This window comes from Mustela erminea, chromosome 3, assembly GCF_009829155.1.
Source record: "Mustela erminea isolate mMusErm1 chromosome 3, mMusErm1.Pri, whole genome shotgun sequence".
NCBI lineage: Eukaryota > Metazoa > Chordata > Mammalia > Carnivora > Mustelidae > Mustela > Mustela erminea.
In genome coordinates this window covers 66,099,814-66,123,027 of record NC_045616.1, presented here as the reverse complement: position 1 = coordinate 66,123,027, position 23,214 = coordinate 66,099,814, and the positions used below count along the sequence as shown (strand labels likewise).

The 23,214-nt window shown below is 41.3% G+C and overlaps 1 long non-coding RNA gene across 1 annotated transcript; it reads right to left on the bottom strand.

Moving 5' to 3' along the window:
* Positions 1-312: 312 nt before the first annotated feature.
* On the bottom strand, positions 313-16,155 carry LOC116586262. Its single transcript, XR_004283962.1, has 4 exons — positions 16,096-16,155; positions 11,852-12,074; positions 780-1,004; positions 313-414 (listed from the first exon to the last, which is right to left on the bottom strand). It is a non-coding gene; the product is annotated as an uncharacterized LOC116586262 (long non-coding RNA).
* Positions 16,156-23,214: the final 7,059 nt, after the last annotated feature.

Below are 23,214 nucleotides of genomic sequence, written 5' to 3'. Positions count from 1 at the left end.
AACTCATGAGTATCCCACCCACCGAGTGCGTCATCCAGTAAGGAGCAAAACCACCAGAAGATTCCTTGCACCTCCCTGCTTTTGCAGGTGTGCCCATGTACCAGAGAACTAGAACGAGTGTATTTAATCATGAGAAAGAAAAGAGTAAGATGAACATTAGGATGCGCCTTCTGGAGGAGTAGATCACCATCAAACAGTCTGTGAAAGAATCAGTCGAGGTGTCTTCCCTCAGCCTGGCAGACCTGTTCAACAGGGATTCTATGACTCTAATAGGTTCTCAATTTCCATAATTTGCTCCAGACTTCCTTTTGGGGCTGAGAAACAGTGGCCTGGCAGGTGTCTTCCCCCTTCCCAGCAAGACGAATGGTAGACTGTGATGGGGTCCTGGTCAGAGTGCAGTGGGTCAGCTGGTGCCTAACCAAGGAAACAGAAACCACAAAAGGAATTAAAACAGGGAGGATTTAATGCAGGAAATAGGTAATGCAGGTTTCTTGCTTGGGGTCCCCAGGAGACTCAGAGGAGGATTCAAAGGCATGCAGTTTCCCTGGGAGGTGACCCCAGCACATACGAGTAGAGAAGGATAGCTGCTCAACATGTCTGTTGTGCTGTATAGTAGAAGCACTGTGTAATGACGAGCCACAGTTCTTACCAGCTTCGAGTTCAGCGGTGTCACACTGGTAGCTTGAAATCAGTTATGGGGGCATTATTTACACCATGGAAATCCAAGAGTGCTCTTAACTCAGGGCATAACCAATATTTTATTGTTTGTGTAGACTTACGAGAAAGAGAGAATGTTGAGAATGTAGATTAAACGTCAAAGTTGTCATTCCAAAGACATTGCTCTGGGAATGGCACATACACAGATATCGAGAAAATAGTCCTCCAGTTTTCCAGAATGGCAGTCCGATTCCGCGAAGAAATTGCAAACATCATGAACGAATAGGTGACGATCTGGCTTGCCTTGCACCAAAGCCCAAAGAGGGTTCCGTGTCATGGGTACAAGCCTGGGTGAAGATGAGAAGTAGTTTAACACTAGATTACAGAGCAGAGTAATGAAGGTAAATGTATGCGGAAGGAGATCGAAGGCTGGGGGGAAGCTCCATTTGTTAAATCATGGCTCACCTGCTAGCATAGCTGGGCTGCAGACGCTAGAGTTCAGCAAAAATCAGTTAAACTGTTCTGTGAGACTCTATTGGCTACATGGAATTTATAGTAAAGAGTATTGTGCATCTTATTATTATTTATAAATTTTGCACTGCACATCCTTGATATCTGTAAAATCCACACTTAACTTGTGTACATATAGTATGCTGAGTATTTTCTTTTTCCCTGGAAAGCACATTGTTCAACCTTTACCAGCAGGCCACTGGTGAAGGACATTCATTTCAAGGTGATTCTGCCGCACACGTTACACTAATGGTAAGACCCTGAACATCTCCTCTGATCCAGATACATGTCAGTGTAGGGAAGTATTTTCTCTCATCCAAAGAATCACACTCTGGTGTTTCAATTTCATTCACCAAGTATATATTGAATATCTATTGTGTACTAGAAGAGTTTCATTAAATCTGAAGAACTTGAGGCACCTGGGTGGCTCAGTTGTTAAGCGTCTGCCTTCAGCTCCGGTCATGATCCCAGCGCGTTGGGATCGAGCCCCGCATCAGGCTCCCTGCTCAGCGGGAAGCCTACTTCTCTCTCTCCCACTCCCCCTGCATGTGTTCCCTCTCTCTCTGTGTCAAATAATTAAATAAAATCTTTCAAAAAAGAAAATCTTAAGAACTTAAGAAATCTTGAAGACATCTGAATTTAACCTCATTTTTTAAAATTATTTTTTATTTATCATTGAAGTATAGTTAACATGCAATGTTATATTACATACAACATGGTGATTTAATCATTCTGTACATTACTCAGTTTTTACTACTCTGAGTGTAGTCACCATCTATCACCATACAACACTATTATAATAGTATGGACTCTGTTCCCTCTGTTGTACTTTTTCATCTCTTTGACTTACTTATTTTATAACTGGAAATGTGCACCTCTTAATCCCCTTCACTTACTTCAGCCATCCTTCAACCCACCTCTCCTCTGGAAACAAATTTATCCTTTGAATTTAAGAGTCTGTTTGTTTGTTGGATTCTAAGTAAAATCATAGGGTATTTGTCTTTCTCTGTCTGACTTATTTCACTTAGCACAATACCTTCCAGTCTAGCCACATTGTCAAAAGTGGCAAGTTTTCATTTTTCATGGCTGAGTAGTATTCCAGTGTGTGTGTGTGTGTGTGTGTGTGTGTGTGTGTGTGTACCATCTCTTCTTTATCCATTCACTTGTAGATGAACGTTTGGGCTCCTTCCACATCTTGGCTTTTGTAAACAGTGCTGCAATAAACATAGGAGCGGATCTCTCTCTTCCGATTAATGTTTTCACTTTCTTTGGGTAAATACCTACTAGTTGAATTACTGGGTCATGTGGTATTTCTATTTTTAATTTTTTGAGGACCTTCCATACTGTTTTCCACAGTGGTTGCACCAATTTACATTCCCACCAACAGTGCTAGAGTTCCTTTTTCTCCACATCCTCACCAATGTCCCTTATTCTTCACTTTTGTAGTAGCCATTCTGACAGGTGTGAAGTGATCTCTCACTGTGGTTTTGATTTGCATTTCCCTGACAATTAGTGATGTCGAGGCATCATTTCATGTGTCTGTTGGCCATCTGTATGTCGTCTTCGGGAAAATGTCTATTCAGGTCCTGTGCCCATTTTTTCATTGGATTGTTTGGGGTTTGATTTTTGTTACATTTATTTATTTGTTTACTTGTTTATTTTTCCACAGACTTTTTAAAAAATATATAGTTGATACACAATGTTACATTAGTTTCAGGTGTATAACTTAGTGATCTCACAAGTTTATATATTATGCTAGCTCCCAAGTGTACCATCTGTCCCCTCACATCGCTGTTATATCATCGACTGTACTCCCTATGCTGCGCCTTTTATTCCTGTGTCTTATTCATCCCGTAACTGGAAGCCTGTTATCTCCTTCTCTCCTTTACCCATGTTGCACATCTCCCCATTCCCTCCCCTCTGGCAACCATCAGTTTGTTCTCTATATTTATAAGTCTGATTCTGCTTTTTGTTTGTTTATCCATTTTTTTAGATTCCACTTACTAGTGGAATTACATGGTATTTGTCTTTCTCAGTTTGATTTATTTCACTTAGCATAATACCATCTAGGTTCATCTATGTTGTCTAAATGGCCTGATCTCATCCTTTTTTATGGCTGTGTAATATTACATTGTGTGTGTGTGTGTGTGTGTGTGTGTGTGTGTGTGTGTGTACCATGTTTTCCTTATCTATTCATTGGACTGCGAGGGTCTTTGTTTATTTGTTTTGAGTTGCATATTCTTTTCCATATTTTGGATACTAACCCCTCATCAGATATATCATTTACAAATGTTTTCTTCCATTCACTAATCAAAACCCCTCGCTTCTCCAGCTTGATTCTGCTTTTCAAAGCTCTCCTCTAAACTCTTCTGATAACATATCAGTCTTTGCATAAACACTTAGAACAAAAAGATCACTCTGTAAGCCCATTTTTATAGTACTTTTCTGATAGATAAGCCTTGAGTCCTTTTTTTAAAAACTTTTTTTTTTTTTTGACAGAGAGATCACAAGTAGGCAGAGCAGCAGGCAGAGAGAGAGGCAGAAGCAGGCTCCCTGCTGAGCAGAGAGCCCGATGCGGGGCTCAGTCCCAGGACCCTGAGATCATGATCTAAGCCGAAGGCAGAGGCTTAACTCACTGAGCCACCCAGGCGCCCCAAACCTTGAGTCTTTTTCTTAATTTCTAGTTCTTATTCAGCATCAGGCCCTGGTCCTTCTTTACCCAGGCTTCTACAAAAGCAGCTCCTTAGGTCTCGGTTCTCCCTGTTTTACCCAATGCCTGATCCCCTATATCCTACCTGCCCCCTGCCAACTATCCAAACACTAAGCCCTCCTGCTATAAATAATACCAGGGCTTTGTTGTTGTTATTGTTGTTGTTTTCCAGATTTCAAGATCTCTCAACACACCTAGCATGCTCATGCTTTCAAGAGTTTTCCAAATTATATACTTAATCTAAAAAACAATAAGAGCCTTCTATGTGCCTGTCTGGGGATTCTAATTAACACCTTTTCTACCTTCAAAGAATAAACTCACAGCTACCATTGTAGGTGAAACTCCCATTTAGCAAATACTAACAACAGAATCTGGTATATAAAATAATAGATTTCCAAGGCACCGAAGTAGAGCAAAGTGAGAAATTATTGACTCTCTCTAGGAGTAGTTCATAAAGGGTTTCACAGAGGATGTAACGCCAGGTAAAGTCTTTGAAGGATGAAGAGGAGGTTGCCAAATAAACATGGAGGAAAAGCAGTCCAGGCAGAAGAAACAGCCACTAGAAAGACAGAGTGGCAAAACCAGAAAGATATGAGGCAATTCATGGCAGTTCTGAAGAGCTGGGAAGGAGGCAGGCTGGAGAACTGCAGGAGTTGACCCTAGAAAGGTGTGGTTGTATGCCAGACAAAAGGTTTGCGTGACAGCTAAGGATTGTGTACTTTGCTTTAAACAGAGGAGGGATAGTTTGTGCCTAGCTCGATAATTCAGGGGTGGTTTAGGAGGTGGATTTGAGGGCCCCAAAGACTAGAGGCAAGGAGACTCTTGAGGCAGTCCAAGTAACAGACAATGAAGGGCTGGCCTAAAGCAGAGGATGTCTCTGAGGGAGCAAAGTGACCTTCTTTTCCTGGTGACCCACCGCCTTGTAAGAGCTTGTCACTGGAGGAATTAACCACTGCCTCTTCTGGTATCTAAGACTTTGTACAAACCTCTACCACAGCCCTCCTCTCATGCAGTGAGTTCTCCTTAACACATCAGTCGTCCACCCACCTCCACAATACAGCTCTGGAAAAGACAGTGGCGGGCTACCCGGTATCCCCAGCATTCAGTACCCTCTCTCTTCCTACGGTGCTTCTCAAACTTCCATTAAGACACAGATTCTGGTTTAATAGGTCTTGGGTGGAAATGAATATCAGCATTTCTAGTAAACCCCACGGGTTCACGCCATAGACTACACATTGAGTGGCAAGGACGTAGCACATAGACTTATTGACTGAACAAGACCTGCTTCTGGAACCTAGCATTATAGAACACACTCCTCCTCTGCTTTCTGATCCTCCAAAAAGGATTTCAGATCATGTGGCATTGTGTCTGCAGTCGGTGGGAGAAAAGTTCTGGTAGAAATTCTTCATGACTAAACGCTTGTCTTCAATGGAAATGCACACCACTGTTAAGTCAGAATCATGAGCAAGTCCAGATCCTTCGGATGGACACGAGTAACACAGGGAAAGAAAAAAAATCAGTCCTCAATACATTAATGAATGTCCTTGGTAGGCATAGGGTCCTTGAATAATTGATAAACGGGACTGTTCAGTGTTTGCTGCTGTACTGGCCAACAGCTGCTCATTATGGGAGATGATTCATTCTGTTCTATGGAACAAATTGTTCCAAGGTCTAACTCCACTTCCCTTGCCTCTTTTTTTAAAATAAAAAGCATCCACCTGTGGAATTCATATGCATGCAGTTGTTTCCATAATAGAAATGAGATAATTAATTGATGGCCCATGGCCCATAATAGAGCAACCTCAGAGGACCCTGTCAGAGGGCTTAGCATTAAGAATAACTCCTTTCCACAGAGAGGAAGAAAGATCTAGAAAAGTCAAGTCTTTGCTCACTGCAAATATTTCAAGAGCAGGATGAACTGTGATGAGACCATTTTCCCCACGAAGACTTATTATTTCCTAGGTTTGGCAAAGGAGTGATTGGTATTCAAGTTGTATGCTTGCAGTTTAGACTGTGAATCTGGGAGCTCATTTAGTGTGTCCAATTTCTATTAGCCATGTGTTTCTAAGTGCTTAGGGTTGCCTTGTGAATTGGGTGCAAAAGGCAGTTTAATTTTGATCTCAAATTCTGATGGTTTAACAAGCACATGTTGAAATGCTGTGGCTTGTCTGTATCCCTTCTCTGTCCCCCAAGTTTGGAAATTTCTCATTTTTCTAATTTGTCATTATGATGAAAGATGCCTGTTTGTTTTGTAAAGCGAAGTGAAACCAGCCATTTTGCTGGTAGACACATTACTAGAGTGTCTACCATGCATGCAGATTCAGCCTGAAGAAACCCCCGGTGAGAGAAGAAGGTAATGGCCCTGACACAAGGGTCTCTTCATACAATCAGAGGGACTTCAAAACTTAGAGAGTTGGGTATCCCAGCAAAGCCTGATGGTGTTGAGCCCAAGCTTGAGCCCTGGAATATATCATCCAACCCTTTTGGTCCACTCTGCCGATGCTAATATGACTTGGCCCATATTGGCATACCCATATAATCTACATTGGGTTGGACTCAAAAGCTGGCCCTAGCCATGGCTGTCTTCTCACTGTCTCAAACAAGGCCTTGGACTGACCCAGGCTCTGAACCCATTACCTAAGGAACTAAATTTCCCTGCCAGATTGGAACAAACCAACCCCTGAGGAATCCCAGGGACTCAGAATGACCAGCCCTGGTGGAACCAGCCCACCGTGAGAGAAAGCATGAGAAAGGAAGAAAGCAAGGAAGGAAGGAAGCCTTCTTTATCCTCACTCTAATTCTGACCACATTCTTAGGACCTAATGACTCAGTGATCCTTTGCATGTAGGAGATCTTTGCTTTCATATCTTTGTTCTACTACCTAGTTTCAGGGAAATTTTCAATAGTTAGCTAAACATAGGAGGTAGAAATGTGGAAAGGCAAAGATCTTTCATCTCTACTCTCTTGTTCTTGGGCTGCTTTGGCACCTACTGCCTGTGGTTGAAATTTGGCCGGGCTGGCAAATTCTCTTATCGCCCTTTGTGGAACATATTTGGAAGGAATAATATCTGTACAGCATCCTTTTGTCTTCTGGTTGATTCTAAAGCAGCTGAGGACATCAGTCCAGATTCTCACATCTATCGGCTCTTCCTTTGTTCCACCTCCAGTGTTGTTTTCAAGCCCAGGTTCCCTTTCATGCCCAGGTGTGTCAGAGTATCAGAGATGGCATGGACAAGAAAGAGATGACAGCCTGTCCTGGGTAAGAGTGTCATGCCAGACAGTGCTCCCTTCACAGATCCCCCTCTGCTGGACCAGCGACGAAGACTGCTACAGAGGCAGAGGACCTCTTCTTTGGCTAAAGATAGGGAGGGTACCTCACCCAGATGACTGCCGAAGGAGTCCCCGTGTTTCCCTAGAGCGGGTCTGCTGTAGCATCCCTGCCCAAGTGGTCACTGGCAGGGCACAGCCATGGGAGGTATGCCCTCAGTGCAGATGCTCAGGCTAGTCCTGGTTGGAAGGGGAGGGCTGTGTCCTCAGTCTGTAGCATTTCAATTTAACCCAAAAGTTTAGCTCCGTCTATAATAAAACCCAGTCAATACAAGAGCTCAGAAATTCTTTCCTGAAATCCATTCCCAATTTTCACCTAACCCCAACTAACACATTTAAATAGTGTTGATCGTGCTGATCAGGATTTAGGAGGGTGGGTTTTCAATGGCAACAGATGATTTAAAATGCCCACTGGTTCAAGATTTCATTATTTTTTTTCCTTGTTTTTTTTTTTTTTTTAAAGTAGCAGTTCTGAGGCAGTTGGAAATGGCTTTTTTGGAAAACCTTGCATAAATGGCTTAAAAACATGAAATGGTCAAGTCTCATATCGATTCTTAGTATTGGTATACAGCAACATGACCATCATACTCCTTGGTTTACCTGGAGAGCTCCTGCATTCAGGGCCTAGAGCCTCTGCTTGGACACTACAGACCTTCATCTCTAGCCTCTGGCTTCTAATGTCTTTCTGATGAGTCTGGAATGTTACTGTGGAAAACATTCCCAGCTGGTACACCAAATTCAGGCTGTTTTTTAGGTTTGAGTCTGGCTGGCACGTACCATCTTATGACCAGGCTTTGCTGTAATCATATTCAGAGATTCACAACACAGACGCACACACACACACACACACACACACACACACACACCATGAAGAGAAATCAAACAGGGAAGAGCTTAGGATGATATTCCATGATGCCCCCCCTCAATTGCTATTTTGATAAAATATGAGATCTGACATTTAGAAATAATACAAATCAAAGAATCTACTGCTTTCTCTTACATCCTGTGTGTGGTGTGGCCAACATCACACACAGAGGAAGTAAATGAGAAAGAGGACTTCAAAGGAGGAGAACTATGGACTAAAGTGTAGATTCTAAGGGTGCCTGGGTGGTTCAGTGGGTTAAGACTCTGCCTTCGGCTCAGGTCATGATCTCAAGGTCCTGGGATGGAGCCCCGCATTGGACTCTCTGCTCAGTGGGGAGCCTGCTTCCCTGCCCCCCCGCCTACCTCTCTGCCTGCTTGCGATCTATGTCGGTCAAATAAATAAATGAAATCTTAAAAAAAAAAAAAAAAGTGTAGATTCTAGGGTGCTGGGGTGGCTCAGTCATTAAGCTCCTGCATTCAAGCTCAGGTCACAGATGGAGTCCCCTGTCGGGCTCCTTGCTCAGCGGGGAGCCTGCTTCTCCCTCTCCTGCTGCTCCCCCTGCTTGTACTCTCTCTCTCTCTCTGTCAAATACATAAGTAAAATCTTTTTTAAAAAAATTAAAAAATAAAGTGTAGATTCTATTCCAGTGATGGACCAAAGATCCATACAAGAACACAGATAATTCATTTAGAGGAAAACATGATGATTTTAACATAGTATCTTCTGCAACGACATGGATGAATGTGTCAAGAATACCAAGTTGTGCAGAAGAGGCCACAAACAAAAGAATATTCTCTGCTGCAATGCTATTTATTTGGAGCTCAAAACTAATTTATGGCAATAAAAGTCAGAATTGTGGTCTAAGGTCGGTTGAAGGGTAAATTAACTGGAAGAGACCATGAGGGAAACTTCTGGAGTGACCGAGTGTTCTGTGTCTTGATTTGGGTGGTGGTTGTATATATATCAGCCATGGGCTGAGCCTGGCTCTCATGCTCCCGAAAGGCAATTCCTAAATAATCAGGATAATTTTGTGAGCCAGGTCTTAAACCATCGTTAGCTTGAAATTGGCCGTAGTGGGAGTATTTAAACTGTGGAAATCAATAACAGTTACAAATCAGGCTTTGTTTTTTGTCCAGAGAACCAGCTTATCAGTCTATCCCTGGATACATTCATCAAATTCTATCACAGCATATACCTAGGATTCATGAAATTTCCTGTATATAAATTATGCCTCGGTAAAGTACTAGCAGGAAAAAAAAAAAAAAAAAAAAAAAGGACAGAAAGGCTAAGACAGTGTCTTTAATCAGTGACCTTGTCCAGTTGTTCATTCATGACTTTCATATCCTCGAGTGACTTTTTAAGCTCTCATGCAGTTCTGCTTTCTAAAGCTGAGGATCACAGTGACTAACAGCAAATACCAGATTTGGCACTGGGTATGCTTGAAGCTGTTGAGCTTGTTTAATTCACATATAACTACTTTTACCACAGTATTTATCCTCATTGTTACTCCCACTCTGAAATATACGCATAACATACAGGTGCACCCCATTTTTTAAAAAAGCTTAATAAGTAAAAATATTAGCATGCCAGACGGCAAATATAGTATTATGGACTATTAACTTAGTTCACAAAGTATTCTTCTTAATTAGATAAATCCCTCATAGCTTTTATGTTTTATTTTCATTACCTTTTACGGGCTTTTTAAGCCATAAAAAGGGCATATTAGCTGCTGTCAAATTCAAACAATACAAAAAGGCAAAAGAAGACATCTTACCCTGGACTCTATTTCAAGTACCACTCTCTAAAGGTAGCCATGGTTAAATGTTAGGATTTTCCTGTCTAGTCTTTTTCTATGCCTGTACTGTATACAAATCAAAATATATGCACACATACTTTTCAAACAAAAATGGGATTCACATAATGTCACATAATGTGGCTTGTTGATTTCATACTCTGTGGTTGTCTTCCCTTTTCAGTGTAGATTAGTTCTACCTCATGCTTTTAAAAGCCTTATAAGACATGTAGCACTATGTATTTAATCAATCTCTTTTGCTAAACATTCAGGCTTTTTCCAAACTGTCATCATTACAAGACGCTACAGTGAACACCCTTGTATTATGTTGAATCATTTGAAATTACTGTTTTTGTATATCAGAATGGTTGACCACAGTAATTTCATATGATTCATGCTATACATTTGCCTTTCTATAGGATACATTTCCTTAAGTAGGATTGGTGAGTCAAAGCATAAGTGCATTTTTAAATTTTGTATCTACTAATACCCCGCCCACCTGGAAGGTTATGCCAGTTTACACCGTGATCATTTCCCTTTGCCCTTGACAATAATAAAAGCTTTAAATATTTTTTAGTTTTTTCTAGAAAAATCACACCTCAGTGTTTTGATTTGCTTTTCTTTTATGATTATTGAGAAGGCTAAAACTTTTGTATGCTTATTGCTCCCATAGCATTTAAAATATCATTTGATTCTCCTGCAACTCTCCAGACACACCTCTATTTTAAAAAAGAGAATCAACCTTGTTTTTGAAAGAATTAAATGAGTGTATGCCTATCATTAAAATAGTCTTTTAAGAAGCTAGAATGGATTATTTGTCTGCCTTCAGATTCTCATTTGTTTCTCTTATGGACACACAGACACGTACTGTTTTTACCCAGAGTGAACTCCTTTGACCTCAGTCTTCTGTTTTCTGAATTTGAATCGCTTGGAAAATCTGCGAGGAGAAAGGACGCTAGGCTGCCCACAAGGCCTGTCGGCTTCGTGGCCATGTCGCCTGCCTGCCAGCAGGGGGCGCCTGCGGCTCTGCCCGCCTAGCCTCCTGGACCCAGCTCCATTTTCTCACTCCTAAACAGGCTTCATCTATCGCCCCAACACTGAGGCAATCTGGCTTCTGCTTAGGCAGACTAATTTACTGAATTAAAGTCGTTTGGCTTCCACCATAGCAATTAGTATGCAAATTACCGGTATATTACCTGCCGAGTCATAAATTACGTTGACAAACTTAATATTCACAGATTCAACATTCCAGTGTGGGTAATTTTTCTATTTTTCAGTAGTTGTAGACCAGGGCAATTCATTGCCTTATTGAACCGTTACACATTAAATCAACAGTTGAAAAATTAAGCATTTTTCAAAGCATTTTGTTATGCATTTATTTCTTTTCAGCAAGCAGTAAAGTGGAACATTAAATATGCAATGTGTCTAAGTGCACTAAATGGCTGGTGAATACATTTAAGCCTAAAACAGTTTTTTTGGAACTTTAAAAAAGAGACACGACAAAGGAAAATCTATACCATAAAACAACCTATTGAATCTTCTATCATTAGAACCAAATATTTCCTTGTCCAGGTTTCCATAAATATAAAGAATCATTAATCCCCAATATATGGTTTCAAGCTGCTGCTGCTCACACCTGGAAAATGGGTGGTCAGTGTGATGGAAGTTTCATAAATTTTCACCAAAGTATTTAGCCATGACATATTTGAGCATTGGTTATTAACTCTAAATTAGTTATACCCACTTTTTTATTGTTGTTTTGAGCAGGTAAGTAATTGAGCCTTAAAATTGGGAAAGGGGTGGGGTGAGTCCTAGTGGGGTTGTACTGGGAGCCCGGGGGGGCAAGAGCGCCTGGCTCCTGGGGTCCCAGTCAGACCTGGTTTGGGCCTTGGCTGTTGACAAAATCCAAAGGCACAGATAACAAGCCAGTGTGAAACAAGAAAGGAATTAATTTAGTGAGGCTACCAGTAGGAAGACAGAGGACTAATACCTGAAGGGCTGTCTCCAAAGTGCTGAACATACTTGCCGGTTTATATAAAGCAAATGTGGGACAGAGGTCAGTGAGTACGTGCAGGTGGGCAGCGAAGGTCGGGCCAGTCATTGTCTTGAGATCAATCATGGGCAGGGTCTTGCTGTCACAGGGCTGTCCCTATTGCTTGAGGGGGTAGTTTTGATTTCCCAGCTCAGGAGGCTTTGGCCTTGGGACCTTTTGCCTGAGTAAAGAGAGAAGCTGGAAGTCAATTAGAAAGTACAGAATCAATCAATTAGAAATCAATTAATCAATTAGAAAGTATAGACGGTCAAAATGGAGGAAATTGGAGTCCTCTTTTAGACAGGTCAAGTCCAAACACACTGACCCAGTCCTTCTTCAGTCACTAGAGAAGCCAGGGGAACCTGTGTTCTGTGCCAGGTCAGGGGGACGAACCCTAGCCTCAGGGAGACTTACGTTATTTATTAGCGTCAAAGTCCCTTAGCTCTGTCCCCGCTGCTGGAATAGCACCAGGAGCACCAATCACTCAAAAGTCATGGGGACCCTTCGGCACTGAATTCCTCCCCCTTGTTCCTCTCTGCGCACTCCAACAAAATACAACCACCTTTGCTCTAAGGTTCTAACCTTGCTACTGCTGGGGAGCTGGAAGGCAGGCGGGCAAGGACAAGGGTAATTCCTCTTCCCCATCAAGAGGAAACCAACCTTAAAAGGATTTTACACCACCTTAGAAGGAGCACTCCACCCTTTCCTGTGCGGTAGACAGGTGACAAAGATCTGATTGGATGACTGGCCCAGGGCAAGTTCATCAGATTAAAACAGACTTCCAGCACGCTCCTAAAAACCCCTAGACTTAGAAACTCTGGTGGTAACCCTCTCAGCTGGCCTTCCTGCTCAGGAGCTTGTACCATCACTTTGCTATTGCTCAGTGAACCTCGCTTTGCTGCCCACTACTCTGGTTTAGCTCCTCATTCTTCACGAAGTGGCATGACCAAGAACCATGGGCACTGTCGCGGTAAAAATCCTGTGACACTCCTAAGGCAATCAGAAGACATATCTATTGATCAATTAAGCAAGCAGATCTGAGAACCGTTGTTAGTTAACAGGAATATACTGAGAGAGAGACTATACCAAGAGATGTGTAGACAATGCCAAACTGTACCTAACCCAGGCAGCTGATAATCTTATATATAGTGCTTAATTTTGAAAAAGGATTTGGTTTCTACTGGGAAATATTTTCTTTCAAATCAAACAAAAATACCCACTGGGGAAATTGTTCGAGGATTCATCTTATACGTCTTCCTGACTGCCTCATAGGATGCACAGATAACTGGTTAAACATTATTTCTGGGTGTGTCTGGTGAGGGTATTTTCAGAAGAGATTAGCATTTGAATTGGAGAGAGTGAAGCAGATGGCCCTCCCTGGTGGGGGTGAGCCTCTTGCAATGGCCTGACCAGAACAAAAGGAGGAGGAAGGAAGTCCCTCTCTGCCTTACTGCTTTAGGTCGCACATCTTCTCTTCCCTTCCAAACTCCTGGTTCTCGATATTTCACGCCCAGACTAGAATCTGTACTGGCTCTCTGGCTTTCAGACCTTGAAACAATACCACTGGCCCTGCTGGGTCTCTAGCCTGCAGCTGGAAATAAGTGGAAAAGACCCTGACCTGTATGAGTAGGAGAAGTGAGGATCATTATATAAGTGAAAGGAGAAAGTAGGACGTGTGCATTTATAGTTTCCTCCTCCTTTCTACAATCAGTCTATAACTACAGCATGGAGTGAGACATGTAAGGAACAGGCTTACACCAAGGGAGGTAGTAATGACCCTGCACATCAGTTGGAAACAGAGGATATTTGTGCTCTTGCCATATCAAATCCCACTGTGAGCTGTGGTTTATGGCCCGACTTCACCTAAAGGTGAAAAGTGGGGAACTCCCCTCTTTCCTAAGAGGAAGGAAAAATTTTTACTACCTACAATGGCTCCTGAGATTTTGTCTCAGCCTACGGTAACCTGGGTCCATTATCAGTATTTAAGATCTTATTCCAAGGGAAAAAGCCTGTGTCCTTGTGATGTAGGCAGGCTGGGTCCAAAGACCCAGAGAGGGACTCCCGCAGGACTAGCCAAGAAGGTCCTTGGCTTCAGGATGGAAATCAAATGAAATCAAACACAAAGTAAAAGTAGATACAGGCAGAGTCCAGGAGACTCAGAAAGGAAAGGAGCCTGATTCTCGTCTTTGCTTGGGGTCCGAGGTTTTTTATAGGCAATTGTGGTCTGGTCCACATGTCCTCTTGGGCATCCAGGAACTGGTCAGAGCGAGGACAGGGTGTAGGTGTCCTTCATAAGTCATTCATTCCCTGAAGTCTGGGGACTTGGCGTCAAGATATTTGGAGTTAGTGGTCTTTGAGATCGCTTATGACCACCCTGCCCAGTCACTCTTTAGAGGTCATCTGCCATGCTGGACTGCTCCAAAGATACCATTATCTCAGTGTTCCTCACAGGGAGACCATACACTATTTGCATTACAAGGCCAGTGTGGAGTAGGGTGGGGGGTACAGGCGGGGCAAGATTAGAAGCAATCTAGGTTGGAGCACAAATCTTCCTATGTGATCACTCTCAGCTATGGGTCGAATCCCAGCCTTGCAAGGTTGTAGGTCCAGGGGCTGGAAATGAACCCACAGAACGGTGACCCAGACTGCTGAACAGAAGCAGTGATTCAGCAGACACAAAGGTCGATAACAGCTTATAAATAATAGTGGGGGGGGGGGATCTCCCATTTCTCTATCTTTACATAGACTGGGCACAAATTTTTAAAATTTGGAAGAAATAAATGAAGTATATATGTTGTAAATAAATACATGAATGACTTTTCCTTCTGTGTTGTGGAGACAAATTAATTTTATCATCTAGGAGCTTCTGTCCCTTGATCTTTGCCTTACTTACCTGCTGTGTCATTGATGAGAGGGCAGGAGAGGGAGAGGAATATTTTCACTTTCTCTCCTTGGTCTAGGAGTTGGATTACAGTCACATGGTTCTAGAACTGTGGAACCAGCGGATTTATATTTTTAGAGGCAACTGGCAAAGTATATATGGAAAAGAGGTCAAAAGTGATAGGGGCAAACCGTAGGCAACTTGTGGTCACTTCCTTTCCTGGTATCATCTTACTTTGTTAAGTGTTAACCATGTCGGCATATTTTGTCTCTTTCGAGACGCCGGGAAACAAGGCACACAGCGATCAAGCAACGGGAGTTAACCCGGCAAGTTACTCCCAATGGTTGAGAATTCTGCCTTACTAACTTGCCTTTACCCACATTACCTCCTTAATGAAATAAACCTTATCGGGGCTTACTGAGGGGAACATTAAGAATCCAAAACACATTTTCCGAGAACTGCATGGCCACTCGCCGCAGACTGTTTATCAGAGTAAAATGACTTTGTTTATCATCTAAAGAGGAGACTGGAACTTCCTGTTTCCCTAACAGTATTTAGCACTGTCTACCCCTACATAAAGGAAGGCAGTTCTTCCAGAAAGGTGGAGGGATGCAGCCCCCGTGCTCCATTCATTCAGAGCCAGGTACTTCATCAGAGGGGCATATAGAGTTACAGCAAGGAAGCTTCGTGGATTCACCCAAGGGAGAAGACCTTTAACCAAGTTCTAATATATACTAATGTGCATGTGTACAGTGCATCATGTGCATGTACACATGATGCTATATGTAATGAATGTATATATGTTTTATATATAAAATGTATATATATATTATGTTATATATAAAATGTATCATAAGAATAAGCAGCGGGGGCGGGGGGGAAGGAGCAGGAAGACACCCTTGAAAGTCAGGCCATTCCTTCATCGCTGTGAGAACAAAATGTTCAAAATTTTGTCTGCCCCTCAGCCTGTCAACAGCTGAACATTGTGGATTCAGCTCAGAAAGAAAGAATTACTACAGCCTAGAGGAGATATACCCACCGATTTAGCTTAGTTGGAGCTAGAGAGAAGTAGGTCATACTTTTGAGGAAACCAAAGGAGTGTCAGCTCTGTTCCTGCCTTAGAGAAATTGGAATGGCAGCAAAGGAGAAATAAGAGAAGTCAGAGGGTTAAATAGACCTGTTCTTGACTTCTCTCTGAGCCTTAGCCTACAGGAATGGGGGTGTTAATTACATTGAGGGGAACCAAAGTTATATTCCCTTAATTACCACATTGGATTCAAAATGCATGGTCACACAGAGAGTGGGTCTGTTTGGCACTCACAATCTAATCCCAGTTCCTGTAGCGGATGAATAATGTAGTAAGAACCAGCCATAACACCCATGGTGGTGGGACACACTGAACTATGAGCAAAGGCTGGGATGAACCACCAGCCCAGGGTACTTGATGAAGTCATAGAGATCCTATGGTCTGCCTCTTGTGACAAAGAAAGCTGAGTCATCTAGAGAGAAATGGAGCACAAATATGTCAAAAGAATGCGTCAAAAGTTCACTGGTCTTATATAGCAATTTTGAAGGGTGCCAGAGCATTGAAAAAGCCTAAAAACAACCACCTGTGAGGCCATGAAGAATGAGCTAGTGCAAACGGAGAACCCACATAAGGCCAGTGATCCCATCTTTGCGTAAACCCATCATAACATACAAATTCCTCTCCCACCTGGATGCCATCTTTGGAATAGAAGCAGAAAGTGAACGCAACCTTCAGAGACAGACTGTTTAAAATCAAATGACATTATTTCCTAGACAAATAGCTTAAATTATTGTGTCAGGCACAAGTTAGTATAAAGGTGTAGTGGAAAAATCAAATTAGCTGTTATCGAGTACTTAATTACAAAAAATTTAAAGAAGTTCTATTCTCTCCATTCAGCTGAGTTGCTCTGCATACTCAAGTTTGCAAATATCCAGTATAGTATGAAGCCTGTCTCTCTTCTCGGCTCTGTTATTTTCTTAAGATACTGGCTAATATGGTCTATGTTATTATCTTCATCTCTCATCAGAAGAATGTCTACATACCTTGGAACACCAATTTTAAAAGCAGACCCCAAACTGAAAGCTAATGATGGGGTATGCTTTCCTGATAGGAATGCATCTCCATAGCCTAACAGGAATGAAATGTAGATCTTGAACTGGAAGGACTTACAAAATGACTTCATAGCATTTGATTTCTGTTTTCTTTATGAAATAAAATTATATTTAGCCTGAAAAAGTTTCAGCAAATATGGCCATGTGTCCTAAATGTGGTCAGATCTCCTTGTCAAGAAAAAAAATGCCTTCCCAGATATGAAAAGAGCTTGCATTTGAGAGTACCCAACGGCTGTCACTGATGTTTCTTTTGAGAAATAGGAAAGCCAAACATAGTCACATGTTAAACAGATGTTCAAAGAGAAGAAGGTCAGTGCTATAAACTAGAAAGTTGTATTAGTCCTAGGCCAGAGTCTCTAGAATGGAGATTTAGGTGTGGCCCATGCTCCTTTAGCATAGGAAATTTTGCTCAGAAAATTTTAAAAACAGCATGAGTTCACCGCAAAGAGATCTTGCCAGACCACTCCTTCTTGCTTTCTGTGGCAGTAATGCTAGACTCAACAGAAGCAAGCCTTCGAAATTCTGCACTTGAATTTTAGCAAAGAGTTTGGCAAGGTCTTCATGATGGGCAAGAGGAAAAACATGTGAGCTGAATCACAGTACCGTGGATTTGTAACTTGATCGGAGCCGTGATCATGCCAGTATGCTAGAGGCTTTGGTGTGGACTGGGGGCTCTGTCTTCGGTCTGGTTCTATTTTTTGAAGCAATGAATTGAGAATGGGAATGGTGATGGCAGCTGATGAATCCCTGAGTGGCAGGAGGCTTCAAGGGAATGGTTAATATATTTGGGGAAAAACCAGGATCCAAAATATCTCAGCAGGCTAAAAACATGGGCAGGTCTAACCTGATTTATATTTAATGTTTCTGCTCTTTGATGTTGTCCTCTGCATCCCCCTTCTAAGAAAAGTTAGAAACAAAAACACCACACCAGTACAGAAGGCAGAATAGCCAAGTTCAAGAGTACCTCCTTTAGAGCCAGACTTCTTCAGGCAAGTCTCTACTCGCGTGAACCTCAACCCATCGCAGTATGAGCGAAGGATACTTACTACGTCATTGGGTTGATGTGGGGATTAAAGGAGATGAAAAAGATGCAAAGCATTTAGCACATTGCCTTGCCCATAATAAGCACTCAACAGATAATAACTATATATAGCTATATACACACACAGTGGCTTAGCAGGAGCATGTGTGAAAAAGACTTGTGGTTTTAATTGACTCGAAGTTCAACGTGAGCCAGTGATCTGATGTGGCCCCCAAAAATAACTGATTCGACTTAGGCTGTCTTTAAAGAGCCACAGTAGGCTAAACACGTGAAGCAGTGAGTCTTGCCAGATTCCACATGGACAGACCACAGTGTGAGCCCCATATTCTGCTCCCAATAACCCACCGTTAGAAAAGACTTTGTAGATAGGAGAGCCTAAGATAACAAGAGCACTTAAAACCATGGCCTACAAAGAACCAGACTTGTTTAGCCTGGAGTGAAGAATACTTCAGGGCATCACGACAGCTGTTTCAAATATTTTTAGGACAGTCACAAGGGGGAAGGAATTAGTGTTGCTCAGCGTGGAGCCAAACCGGTATAAGAAATCTTTCTACAAAGGAAATACCAGGGGTTTGGAAGAGAGGCACTAATTGACTGAAATATAAACGATAATAATGAAATAGGAGGTTCCACTCTACTTTGAAGAAAGTCTAGTTCAGCTTTGAGCCATTTTTGTTGTTGTTGCTGTTGTTTTTGTTTGTTTTACCATTAAGCATAGAGGACCATCTCGCCAAAAAATCCCTTTCCAGAGATTTTGATCGGCCTTGTGATTAGATACACAACCTCACCATTGCGTTTTCAGGGGGTGAAAACTAAAGAAAGGAAAGGCACTTCAGTAATTTTCCCAGTTCCTCAGGGAGATTAGAATTCACCACTCCGTTTTTCTCGCTCTACACACCTCTACTTGCTGAAATCGATGGGCTTTGATGTCTCGTCTCCCGGTTAGCCATCTCCTTGGAGTTAGGAACATGACAGTGGTTCAGGATAACATTCCCTTCCATCTCCTCACCTTTGTTTAAGCTGTATTTATTTTTATACACTTAATTTTTAAATTTAACACCCTAGAAGAGTGTTAGGAAAGCATTTCGGTGGAGAGGTATTCAGCCAGCTACCATGAAACCCAGAGCAGTTCACAGTGACTTCAGCATAAATGTGCATGGTTTCTCAAATTCTCATTTGTGCATTGCCCTAAAACTTTCTCTGTTGTAAAATAAGCTGTGTTTCTTAAAGAGCCGGAATCAAGTGATTTGTATTCTGGTCACAGCATAGGTCTTTGATGGAACAGTCTCAGATCTCTCTCACCTGATCATTGCCTCCAAATGAGAAAAAATGGAATCCCATTCACAATGCAAATATTACTGAAAACCAGAAATCATTCTGCCTTATAATCAAAACCAGAAAGCTGTTATTGTAGCTCTATACCATTTCTAAAGACTATTAATTCACTGCAGAAATCCTGTTCTAAAATGAAAGTCTGGGCAGGATGACATTGTTCCTGCTAAAGAACCGCTTTGTCTTAGTGGCATCACTTCCAAAGTCATGGATAAAACTGACAATAGCTGATTAATTTGTGTGCTTTGTTCTGCTCACACATTTGTTTGGAAATAAGAAGTTAACTTCAGTCAGAGCCAGACAGAAATTAAGTAATTAGGACAATGACTGCCCTGACAACATTTATTAGAGAAGGGAAATTAGAGTGCTTTCTTGAGTTAATATCATATTTTATAATCCCTGTGAATCTCCTAAGGTAAATCTAACAACATGACTGTTGATTATGAATATTTAAAGTATTGTTTGAAGTTCCCCTCAGGACTTTTTTTTTTTTTTACATTTTTTTACAAAACATTATTTGGCAGCAGACTTCAAAGGATCCAACAGTGATTTTCAATTATATTTATTATTAGCTCCATAATCAGCCAACTTATTAAAAAGAGTAAAGGCAGTAACTGGGACCACTTGGGAACTGGCATCAAGTTTCAAAGTTACATTTGACTCTTATAGAAGGCAACAGATTTGGTGAAGATTGTATCCCAGTTCTATTTTTGGTTTGTTTTGTTTCATTTCAATTCTTCACCAGTAGTTTTCCAAGTTCCAGGCAGCACTGTTGCCTTCACTGAAAGGTAACAATCAGATAAAAGTATTTTAGTATTTGTCTATTAAAAAATATTTCATGGGTCCTTATGCTACCAATCTATTTCTGTTATTTCCCTTGGACTTTTCTTTGGGAGGAGGGGTTTAGGATTCATTTTGACACATTATTAGATCCTTTCTAAAACTTTATGAAATTACATTGTCATGAATTTCAATGACACTAATTGGTAATGACATAGGAAAACACACAAAAAAAATGTTTTCATAACCATAGGTAAATGAGATCACCCTAAAGGGAGAGTCCTAAGGAAATAGGACCAGTGAGCGAGTCAGTGGGTAACACTCCTTTTTTTCAGGGTTTCAAATAATGATTTCTAACTGTCATCTCCAACTTGAACTAGAGACACCACTTTTCATCTCCCGTCCTCATACTTCAGTGCCATAGCCCTGCTCTGAGTCAGTTTCCCAAAGGGAGTCTGGGATTCATTACACGGAGGAGAAGAAGCTCCTTATACCAACAGCCACATCAATCAAATGCTCTGGAATTCAACATAACCATAATGACTTTATTCATGACAGAATGTTATGTTCTTTTAAAACCAAGGCAGTGTTGTTGGGGGGGGAGGAAAAATAGACAGACATCACGAAACGAAGTAAGGGAGAGAGGATTGGGTTTGAGACTGGGATGGAGAGGAAGGGTCTGGGGCTGGCACCCGTCCTGAATAGGACTGGTTCAGCCGGTGGTGTCTTCTTCTTTGTGGTTTCCAAGAAGAAAGGGGCTTCATGTAGCCAGCCTCTGATAGAGGATTTCCCCACCTCCCAGTGATTTATAACCAGTTATCACTGGACCAGGTCCAGTCGCAACTCTCAAACTTAACGATGTGGCAGCAGCCAAATTTCACAGGCTAGTTACAGAATTCATGCTGCGCAGTGACCATCCATGGGCTTAGAGTGAGTCAAATGTATTGAAAAATACAGAGAGTGCTTCAGTTTTCATTTGCCCCATGGCCAATGCTCAGGGATAGCTCCCAGGTCAAGAGCGCCTTCCTCCAAGGTAGTTGTCTCTAACTCTGGTTTTATAGGCAACCTGTACGGATTCGTCGGGAGCATGTAGTGCAGATGGCCTGTCGTATCCCATTTCTCCCCTGGCCTCTTCGTACCAGTGGAACGAGGCCTTAGCTCTTCATCTGATTTAATTCTCGGAATGTGATACTCAATGTACACTAACGTTGAAATGAGAACATTTTAATATTCTCAATTGTAAAAGGGGCACTTTGCCTTGGTCAGCAAAGTGCAGGCTAACACTTTTTCTCCTACTAAAAGTGTAAGATACTGGAAGTGTGCTGATAGTTCACACCACTTTCTAAGATACACAGGTTACATTTTCAAAGTGTACTTCGCCCAATTTATTTTCATTACAGACAACTTTATTTACTACCAACACATGCAGGTTGAGTGAAAAAAGCAATATTCAGTTAAAAAAGAAGATGCAAACACTCAGGTCAGCCAGAAGCCAGTGCTTTTTCAGTCTCTATTCAAGGCCCATCAGAACTTCCTGGAGAAACCAACCACTTCTCAGCACTTCCCTGTCTTCTCTCATTCCTGTTGATGGTGAATGTCAAGAGCTTTGCTTACTGTGAAAGGGAGAGCTCAAAAGAAGGGCACTTCGACTGGCTCATGTAACTCATTACCATGTGGAAGTATACTTTTGAAAAGACCCTCAAAAGTTTAGATCAACCAAAGTAGAGGTTGTTGCCAACAGACCTCTAATCTTTGTTCCAAAACAACAGTAGTAACAAAAACCCTGCAGTTCGGCCTGCAGAAAAAAGGATTCTGAATCTGAGTTCATCTCAATTCATAAACAGGTCCAGTGGCAACAAATGCCCCCTTTATCATCACCACCATGGAGATTCATCAGCCAATAGAAAACTACATAAAGTCTACAAATAAAATAAATTGAAAAGATAAAAGGACTCATAAAATCAGTGAGTGTTTAATACTTATGGTTCATTGAGTTTTCTAGATAGAAGATATAATATAAAAGTGTAAATTTATACTTTTACCCATCATTGTCACAAAATTTAGGTGCTTAGGTTGCTCTCTCTCTCTTAAAGATGGTGTTCTTGGGAAACATTTCTTTTTTTTTTTTAATTGAAGTATAATGAACATACAGTGTCATATGAGTTTCAGGTGTACCACATACTGATTTGACAATGCTCTGCATTACTCAGTGCTCATCACAGTGAGTAGTAGGCACCATCTGTCATCATGCGTCATTATTATAATATTTTTGACTATATAACCTATGTTGTATTTCTCATCTCTGTGACTTATTTATTTTATAACTGGAGGTTTGTATCTCTTAATATCCTTTATCTGTTTCATCCATCATTCACACCCCTTCCTTCTGGCAACCACCAGTTTGTTCTCTGAATTCAAGTCTGGGTTTGGTGGGGGTTTTTTATTTTTTTAATTTTATTTTTATTTATTTGTTTATTTATATTCCACATATAAGTGAAGCCATATGGTATTTGTCTATCTCTAACTTACTTCGCTTAGCATAATACCCTCTAGGTCCATCCTGTTGTCACAAATGGCAAGATCTCATTCTTTTTAATAGCTGAGCAATTTTCCATTGTGTGCGTGCGTGTGTGTGTGTGTGTGTATGCACATTCACGTCCAGGCTATGCAAGGTCTTTTATGCATATCTTCTTTATCCATTCACCTATTTGTGGACACTTGGCTGCTTCCATATCTTGGCTATTGTAAATAATGCTGCAACAAACATAGTAGTGCATTTATCATTTTGAATTCATGTTCTCATCTTCTTTGATAAGTACCTAGTAGTGAAATTACTGAATCATACCATATATCTGTTTATAATTTTTTGAGGAACTTCCATACTGTTTTCCATGGTAACTGCACAAATTTACATTCCTGCCAGCAGTGCACAAAGGTTCCATTTTGTCCACATTCTCTTCAATACTTGTTATTTCTGGTCTTTTTGAGTCTAGCCATTCTGACTAGTATGAGGTAGTATTTCATTGTGGTTTTGATTTGCATTTCCTTGGCGAATAGTGATATTGAGCATCTATTCATATGCTTGTTGACCATCTGTATGTCTTCTTTGTAAGTCTGTCCATTCAGATCCTCTTCCCATTTCTAATT